At 45.6% G+C, this 9,806-nt stretch overlaps 1 long non-coding RNA gene across 1 annotated transcript; it reads left to right on the top strand.

Moving 5' to 3' along the window:
• The first annotated feature begins 280 nt into the window (after window positions 1–280).
• LOC122709233 lies at window positions 281–7,955 on the top strand. The gene is made up of 3 exons (XR_006345440.1): window positions 281–397; window positions 631–706; window positions 7,430–7,955. It is a non-coding gene; the product is annotated as an uncharacterized LOC122709233 (long non-coding RNA).
• Window positions 7,956–9,806: the final 1,851 nt, after the last annotated feature.

The raw sequence follows: 9,806 nt of genomic DNA, 5'->3' as shown, positions 1-9,806 counted from the left end.
TCATTGCTTCCTGAGGCTCTTTTTCAATCCCAGAACAACTGATGGAGATGAATTTGTTTTGCTTTTTCTTTTGTTTATTTTTTCTTTTCTTTTGATTGGAGATGGACTTTGATTTACCTGTTTGGGTCAGGTGCTTAGAAGAATCCCCACTGGCCAGGGGAAGCCAGGCTATGTAAAAATGTAAGGGACCCCATATAGTTGTGTGCATGAGGGAGATGTTTCTGAAAAAAAGGAGAAGTTTCATACAAATGATCCCTGGAAGTCTCACTCTACACAGCCTCAGCTATGAAGGCAGCAAATGACAGAGCTGGGAGGCAGTCAGGGGACCAGCTGGTCCAAGTAACCAGGAACCAGCTTACTCAAGGGGGCTTATCAAGGGTCACACAGAAAATGAGAGGTAAGAAAAAAATTGAGTCTAATTCTCCTCGGAAGATCATACTTCTCAGCTTCTTAGAACCCTACAACAAACAGGAATGTGTAACCCATGACAATATGTTGTTGCTATTTAAAGAGGAATTAAGAATCCCTTCCTACCTCTGTGTCAGAAAAGAAGAAAGGGGTGAGGACACCCTGCAGGAGCCAGACGCTGCATTGCTGTATTCAGTGCTTCATGTTCCTCATTTCATTCAGTCCTCAGAGCACATCCTGAGGAAGCATCTGCATTTGGAGGCTCAATGGAACAAGAGAACTTGCCTAAGATCTCCTGGTAAGAAAGGGATGGAATTTGCTGGCAGGCAGCACGTTAGAGACCCTCTCCATGGACCACCCTGGGGAGAAGGGGTGAGGATGGTGGTAGCTGGCTGAGAATCTGCTCAGTCCTGATATGGTGAAAATATACTTCTTTTATCCATCCTCACAAAGGATTCTTTTTTTTTTTTTTTTTTTTAATAATAGCTTGTCTGCTGTGGCTGAGTCCCTTCACTGTTCACCTGAGAACCTTGTTAACTGGATATACCCCAATACAAAATGTTTTTGGTGTTTAAAAAAAAACATTAAAAATTAAAAAAAAAATAACTTGTATACATTCTTTATAATTTTTTTATTTAGTTAGGTAGTTATTAGGATTTGTTTTTTGTTTTTTTTTTTTTTGGCTGTTCTGGGTCTTCATTGCTGCTCGAGCTTTTCTGTAGTTGCAGAGCATGGGGGGGCTTCAGTGGCTGTGGCTCCCGGGTTCGAGAGCTCAGGTTCAGTATTTGTGGTACATGGACTTAGCTACTCCACAGTATGTGGGATCTTCCTGGACGAGGTATCAAACCTGTGTCTCCTGCATTGGCAGGTGGATTCTTTATCACTGAGCTACCAAGGAAGCCCTGCAAAAGATTCTCAATGAATTTCTGGGGGATTTTTAGAGCTTAGGGATTACTTGCCCCCTATCTTCCCTGGCCCACTGGGTCAGGTCTGGATGGAGCATAAATACCCCTGGTTCCCTCTTTGTTGTCCAGGTAACTAGAAGCCAACCCCAGTGCCAGGCCCCAGAATCTGCCTGAGAGGGCTCTAACCCAGCCCCCAACACTGCATGGGCCTTGAGGTCAGCTGCACCTGTATAAATCCTTGTTTGGAAAATTGTCATGTGTATTTTCTCTCTTAAAATGAGTAGGACTATTTCATTGACTTTTCAGAGATATGAATTTCAACCATAAGCACATCATAATGAAAGGAGCGGATTATCCAGGCTGGACCTTATTGCAGTGTCTTCCAAATTATATTAAAATATTTATTTATACCCTGAATAGTCCACAGGGCTGCTAATTCCTTTCATAATGTCACCTCATGCCAAGGCTGACAAAGCTAATGAAATAATCTTCTCCACTGCCCCCCTCCCACAAAGCAATCATTTCTTATCATCAGATCTCAGAAGCTGTGCACACAAAACCCTTTGAAGGAGTTTTGGGGACTGTATTATAGAGACGGATTTCTGCTATGAGAGTGAAATTCAATTTAAATATTTTCAGCTGGCTGTCCAGGTATGAGAAGGCTTTCCCAGTGTTTAATGGAGCCATTTGTCTCTAGAAATAAGCACTAATGCAATGTGACATGTATAGACCCAGAGTTCTGCCTTTTTCCCCCTCTGGCTTTAGCCACCAGTGGGGAAAAGAAAGGCCCTAGTATCAGTGAGAATCGCAAAAGGCTGCTTTTTCCTTGGAGAAACAGTGAACCTCCAGGGACCTGCAAGAATAGCCTAGAAAAGTGGGACCTTATTTCCCCCATCAGGAATCAAACCCTGCATCTTGCAAGGCAGATTCTTAACCCCTGAACCACCAGGTGGTGAAGTCCCAAGAATGCCTGGAATTTAGACCTAGGAGAAAGGCTGGCCAGGAATATAGCTCAATCCTAGCAGTCTTACAGCAATTATTGAGGCTGTGATGGTCACTTCAGTCTCATGTAGAAATTGGTCACATGCTTTGTAGTCATTTTATGCCAAAAATCAAGAGCTGACGGGCTCTTGCTAAAAAGCATTCAAAAGTTGCTGACAACTAAGGAAAGATCCACTCTGGTGAGGAAGTAAGTAGCCCGCACTCATTATAGAAATTTAACAGATGATATGTGCAGATGATAACGCAGCACTGTGCTTGCTCTGCTATTGTCACTTCCTGCGGGGGCAGGTATTACTATTATTCTCATTTTACAGGTGGGGAAACTAAGGCCTAGAGGCTAATTCAAGGTCACCCAGCTGCTTATTCAATCTCTTTTGTTTTTGCCTAGCTAATCTCCATTGCTGCTTTTGCTAACAATACTCCGTTTACCCTCGGGGAGCCACCCACCCATCCCCTACTCTCACTGCCTGTGGTTTGCTTGAGGTTGGCAACTCCCTCTGCCCGCTCCCAGTCTCGCCCTCCCCTCCCCAACCCCCAGTGAGTGGGGTGGATGGGTATGTGACTCAGGCTTAAGGCAATCAGCAAATCCTACCTCCGGCCACAATGTCCGATTCAGGGAAGAGGGCCATGGGAACAGTCAAGCCCTGAAAACTTCTCTGCAATGTTAAGAGAACCCCTCTTTGTGCTTGAGGCAGAGCACAGAGCAGGGAGGATGTGTAAGCCTGGGGCTGCAGGAATCCCACTGCATCCCTCGGCACCCCGACCCCCTGCCCAGTGAGAGGCGGTCTGTCTAAATGTGGAACCACCCACCCAAAGCAGAGCAGAGCTACAGGAGGAAAGTGATGGGACTTACAGATACTGTGGAGGCCCCATGCATCCTGCCATTTCTAAAGTCTGCCCTGGATTTGTCCCACCTTTACCTTTTTTTAATTCAGAGGGGTTTTTTTTTTTTTTTTGGTTTTGTTTTTTTAAAATATTTGCAAGATTGTGCAACTATCATCACCATCTAACTCCAAAAATTTCATCAGTCCCAAAAAATACTCATTAGCAGTCACTCCCCACCTGCCCACCCAGCAGCCTTTTGCAGTCATGAATCAGTGCTCCAGTTTTCATGCAGTTTGCTGGTAGAGCCATTGCTCACTTGAGCTTCAGGGCTTCCTCTCTCCGGCTTCCATCCCAGCCCAGGGAGAGCGTTGGTCTTCATGAGGATCATTGAGGATGTCTACTGGGGATAATTCACACCAGGGATGCCTTCTCTGTTATACATAAGCACATTAGGAAGTAGAGAATCCACTGTGAAAGTGACAAGCAGAGAAGAAGGGAGATAGGGTGTTTGTGACATGTGACTCTAATGCTGTGTAGGACCACGCCACCCCTTGTTGTTTGGATAAGATAGTCACTGTATCCCCAAATTTAGAGCCTTTCCAGCCATTACCCTGAGTCACTGATGGTGCAGGGTCTCCAGGCCGCCACCCTGGTGCTGGATCCTCCTTTTAGACTGTGTTGCTGACTTGGCATCACTTGTGTCAAGCTGGAACTTGGCTCTCGTTCAGTTTCTTTTTCACTTAAACTCCACCTGCACAAAATTTACTAGTAGAATCAAATTTAGGATAAGTTGAGAGAGAAATAAGGAAAGTGATTTGGGGGCCCCACAAATAACTCCCAAATAAGCACCAAGCCCTCAAGCCAATCATAAGATCTTCCTAAGACCAATTGAATGCTGAACCATGAGGCAGGGACACATGACTTCAGTGGGTCCTCAGCACTTTTACTTTCATGGGCCACCTCATTCATTTATCTACCTATCTTTATACATATTTGTGTATATATATATATATTTATATATATGTAATTATATTTATGACTGGGATTTTCCTGATGGCCCAGTGGTAAAGACTCTGCCTGCAATGCAAGAGACACAGGAGATTTGGGTTCAATCCCTGGGTTGGAAAGATCCCCTGAAGAAAGAAACAGCAGCTCACTCAGTATTCTTGCCGTGAGAATTCCGTGGACAGAGGAGTCTAGCAGGCTACAGTCCAAAGGGTTGCAAGGAGTACAACACGACTGAGCACAGATATTTATGACTACGTTGGTTTAAGGAAAATATAACCTTAGTTGTATTGTATTTCTTTTTTTTAGTTTTGATTTTAAGAGAAATTAAAACTTGCTAAGGAGATCTTCCCTTGTGGCTCAGATGGTAAAGAATCTGCCTGCAATGCAGGAGACCTGGGTTTGATCTCTAGGTTGGGGAGGTCCCCTGGAGAAGGGAATGGCAACCCACTCTAGTATTCTTGCCTGGAGAATTCCATGGACAGAGGAGCCTGGCGGGCTACAGTCCATGGAGTTGCAAAGAGTCGGACACAACTGAGTGATTAACACACACACAGGTCCTTAAAAGTTCCACTGGCCCTGGGCACTATTCCTATTGGCTCAGTTGACCTGCTGTTAAGACAATACCTTCTCCTCCCTGCTGTATATCTGAGTGAGGTGGGGTCTTCAATCAGGGGAGGGGGGTCTCCCACCTGCAAAGCCTCTCTCACAAACTGGCCTTCTTGGTGCTCAGGCTGGGGCCGTGGGGAACCTCACGCTGCTGCCCCTTTTCTCTCTGCTCCTCTGCACTCACCCGGGAATGGACAAGGAACCTCAATCTAGGCACCCCAGGGTCCCCAGCAAATGCCTCCCTAAGGGCGTTAAAGGAGCAAGGAGCGAGGGGTGAGGGAAGGGGTGGGAGGGACACAGCGGGCACTGGTCAGCGTTGCTTCATTTCCCATCCACGAGCATCTGAGAGGCAGACAGATAGCAAGTACATGTAAGGCCTTTACTATGTCTAGGTGCCATGCCGATGAGTTTATTTAATATGCATGCTCACCTGAGAAGTAGGCATTATCTGTCTTTATTTTACAGGTGAAGATGTCAACGTTCAGAGAGGGTTAAGTAAACATTTATAAGCACAGCCAGGTATAAAGGTAAAGCGCAGGATCGGTCATGAGAAGTTGAGTTTCAGGGACTCTCCTGGGACCACAAATGGCTCACACCCTCTTGGCATATCCCAGTCTGGAGTAGACTTTGACCTGGAAGGACTGTCACCTGGAGCATGAGTGATTGTGTGTGACTAAAGGTTGACAGTGCAGTCCTGGCCTCAGGACCTCAGTGACTGTCTCCCCAGTTGAGACTTAGGTTAGATTTTGGGAGAGGTAGGGTTGTGCCATGGGGGCCAAGCTAAATTGAGGCTCATGCACCATGAGTATTAAGAATCCTTTAATACAATAAACATGTACCCACTTGTTTACTGAGTCAGATACCTGGAAAGCAGGTCTCCAGTAGAACTATATGACAGGTCCAACTATTTAATGTATAATGATTTTTCTTTCAAAGGGCCTATTCTTAAGAAAAATTACCTTGTCCACAGTACTTTCCAGAATATAGCAGCCCATTCAGCCATCATATGACTGTCCAACATCTAATAGAGCTTCCCAGTGGCACTAGTGGTAAAGAACTTGTCTGCCAATGCAGGAGACACAAGAGATGTGGGTTTGATCCCTGGGTTGGGAAGGTCCCCTGGAGAAGGGCATGGCAACGCACTCCAGTATTTTTGCCTGTAGAATCCCACGGACAGAGGAGCCTGGCAGGCTACAGTCCATGGGGTTGCAAAGACTTGGACACTACTGAAGCAACTTAACAGCCACATAATGTCCAATAACAATAACAGTTAATAGCAACCATCATCGTGGTTACAATATTATTGGGTTAAAATGCTTTGTATGTCATGCCTCTTTTAATCCTCCTAAGTACCTTGGAAGATAGAAATTTTTCTTAAAATCTATTTAGAGATGAGAAAACTGAGGCTGAGAAGGGTTGAGTAATTTACACAAGGCTACATAGTAAGTAGAGCCACATCAAATCCAAATCTGTCTGATTCTGAATCTTGAGCTCAAGATTCTTCTAAACCCTAAAGGTAAGTGTTTCTCATCCTCTGTTTGTATGCTAAGTTGTGTCCAATCCTTTGTGGCCCCATGGACTGTAGCCTGCCAGGCTCCTCTGTCCATGAGATTTCCCAGGCAAGAACACTGGAGTCGGTTGCCATTTCCTTCTCCAAGGTATCTTCCTGACCCAGGGATCAAACCTGAGGTTCTTGCATCTCCTGCAGTGGCAGGTAGATTCTTTACCACTAGCGCCACCTGGGAAGCCTCTCTGAAGTCAGTCCCTTCATCCCCTAAAGTCAGGTGCTATTTCAGATAGTCATGACTATCTGAGGCTGAATCTACCTAGATTTGTACATGAAATCCTATTGTAAGAATCTTCACGTCAATGGTTTTCAAACGGGGGTGACTTTAACTCCCCAGTGGCTTTGACAATGTCTGGAGATATTCTTGGCTGTCACAAACGGAGCAGAGGAGGAGAGCGCTACTGATATCTAACAAGAAGAGGTCAGGGATGCAGCTTAATATGTTAAAGTGACAAAGATAGACCTCACAGCAAAGAATTTTTATCCTGCTCCAAATGTCAACAGTGCTGAAGTTGAGAAATCCAGCACTTCTACGTAAAGTAGCACTTGACTCTAAAATATACAAATCATTCTATTTTGTCCCTCTTAATACAGTGTGCCATTTGCCAAGAGTGCAAAGTACAGTCTTGGAAGCATCCATCAGATACGACTCTTAAATGAATGGTTTTTCAAGGGTCCCACTGGGTCAGATGAACAGATATGTTATCCTGCTAATCAGGACACTGACTATGAAAGAAGAACCTATTTACAGTTACTCCATGGTATCAGGTGTATACCAGGACAAATGGCCCCCTTACTGTTGAGTTCACTATTAGAACATGCTTGTGGCAGAAGTCAGTGCAGCGTAAAGATGAAATGCTGCCTCATATGTCTTGGCAATAACTTCAAACCTTCCCCTCCCAAATTTAAGGTGCATTTTCCTCCAAGTTCTCCAGAACCCTTTAGACACACAGAGGCCATTCTGGGTACCTCTGTCACCCACACAAGTGACATTCAGCACCATCCATTGTTTTTTCAGACACCACTCAAGAGCTTTTGCTCTGCGGCGTTTTCTTGCTAGTTTTGAAAGTCCATCTCTTGAACTTTGGCAATTGTGTGTCTTCCACAGGTCATCTTCTTTTGGCGAGACCCTGTGAGGGAGGTCCTGTGAAATGGCTACCTTTAAGAAGTGTAAAGTGAGACGCAGAGAGATTGGTACCTCTGGGGAGCAAAACAAGTCCCAGTCCAGTAATTCTGTCATAAGACAGGAGACAGATGGCGTCATATTCTAAATACACCCCCATGGATTTACTGGACTCCAAGAAAAACCTCAAGAGCTTTTTTCTGACAACCCTATCTAACTACCATCTTTGTTGCCAGGCGTCAGTCTGAACCGAAGTGATAGAAGGGCCCTTGACTCTTTTCCCTTCCACTCAAGATCACCTATCAGAATGCGGGTGAAAGCAATTTCTTTGGAAGGCTAACCTTGACTGCATTCTGCTTTGTTAGAAAAAAGATTAGTCACAAGCTTTAATTTGTCATAGGAATTGCCTGTGACCCATCTCACGGTCGGCCATGCCTCACCGGCGCACTGGGCTCCGTGCTCCGGCTTGGGGCTCTCTTCCACTGGGCTCCATCTCTGGGGAAGTGAACTTAAAAAGCGAGCAATAAAATAAAACACTGTCATTAGTTGAGTTCTTATCTTAGAACCATTTCATCTTGATTTCTTTTTTGAATCCAAGATCAAATCCCCTGGTTAAAGCTTATGGGTTTGCAGGGAAGATAAACAGTAGATAATGTGAGGCATAAAGTGTCTGTGTTAAGACTCTTAATGGATAGAACACAGTCATGGAAGGTAAAGAAGCTACAATTTGAGGTGAGGTCTTGTGAAAAGAAGTGGACTCCATCACCCCAATGGGGAGGACATGATATTGATGAGGTAAAAAAATTAGGTTGTGAGGTTCATGTAGGGCTTTATCACACATCCTTTTAATTCTGCAATTAAAAGAGGGAAATATGTGTTCTGTGTTTCTTTCTCCTTCAGAGACACGATGGAAGCTGGGGGCAGAGATGCCCACTGACAACCAGAAGAGGGAGATGGATGATCCCAGCTCCTCGGAGAGATCGTAATGGAGTTTTCTCCTCCACTGCATTCCATTTTTCCTTGCCACACGTCCTGAGTTCTCCCTGTCCCCAGCTGAAATACAGTCCCTTCTGTTTGCAGATGGCAAGTGTGACAGTGCAGTGAGCTGCGGGCCATCATCCAATCTGATAGGCATGCAGGTCTGTGAGGGGGAGCCAGAAATAGGGCGGTGACACAGACCATGGAGTTGAGATGGCCTCCTGGAGTGCTAGAGAGGCCCCGGAGAATGCTGGAGGGTGGCTTTGCAAATCAGCTTTCTTCTTCTTGTCTTCCATTTTTGGGGGGCTTCTTTTTCATCTCCCATCTGCCCTCCCCAGGCTGTTCTCTCCTAGTGATTCGGAGCAGAGCTATAGCACTTCAAGAATCACCTAAATTAACTTCTGTTTGGGCTTTATGGGAAGAAGTGTGTCTTTCCATAGAACCCGCAGGGTCAGCAGAGGCAAGGTAGCTGGGAGAAGAATGGGCCTGGGGACTTCAGCCTGTTGGACCTCTGTGTGCAAGAGCTGAAAGCATTGTTTGCATCAGTGGATGTGCAGTGGCTTTGAATGTTACCCTACATCTGTGCACATAAGAAATGTTACAGTGTGTTTATTCTCTTAAATCAACTTTAATTGGCTCTGAGCTGCCACCAACCAGACTGGCAGGAAATTCAGTCTTGCTCGTGGGACAGGGGTCCTCATTTCCCTCCTCTGGGTTGTATCCAGCCTTGGAAGGCATGGCAGAGTCCAGAACATTCATTGGAGGTGTCTCTGGCCTTTGGGTCATATTCCTTATTTAAGGGGTGCACTGAGGTGCCCTTGAGGACAGAACTTCCTTGTGGAGCTTAGCACAGAGAGCTTTGCTGGGACCAATAGGTTCTTTCTGATTCATTCCCATGGGAAGTCCTGTCTAAGCCCCACCCACAATCCCATTCCCTATGTGCTACATGGGAACAGGACTCAGGATCCAACTGCCCATTCAGTCCTCCAAAGCCCCACCTCCTCTCAGAGCCTAGGGAAGCTCTAAGTGATCTTGTTCCCTCTCTCTCTCTTCACCATCCTCAGTCCTCAAATTCTACCCCATCCCTTCCCTTGTCTCCAACCATCCCCCATGACTGCAACATGATCCCAGACTTTCGCCAAAGATGAAGCGGTCAACAGGTTTGTTTTCTTCTGAGAGCTGGAATAGAGAGTCTGCTCCGGGCCCCTCTTCCAGTTTTCAACGGGTAACTAGCTAGCTTTGACTGTCTTGACACCTGCTGATGCCAGTCTTCTCAGCCTTCATCTTCACATGGTTCTCTGTGTGCTTCCTTGTCTCCAAATTCCCCCCTTTTATAGCAACACTAGCCATATTGGACTAGGGGCACGACTCAAGGATGAACTTT

The sequence above is a fragment of the Cervus elaphus genome, chromosome 15 (genome assembly GCF_910594005.1).
Source record: "Cervus elaphus chromosome 15, mCerEla1.1, whole genome shotgun sequence".
Lineage (NCBI taxonomy): Eukaryota > Metazoa > Chordata > Mammalia > Artiodactyla > Cervidae > Cervus > Cervus elaphus.
Note: the sequence above shows the minus strand (reverse complement) of the source record. Positions and strands in the feature narration are given on the sequence as shown.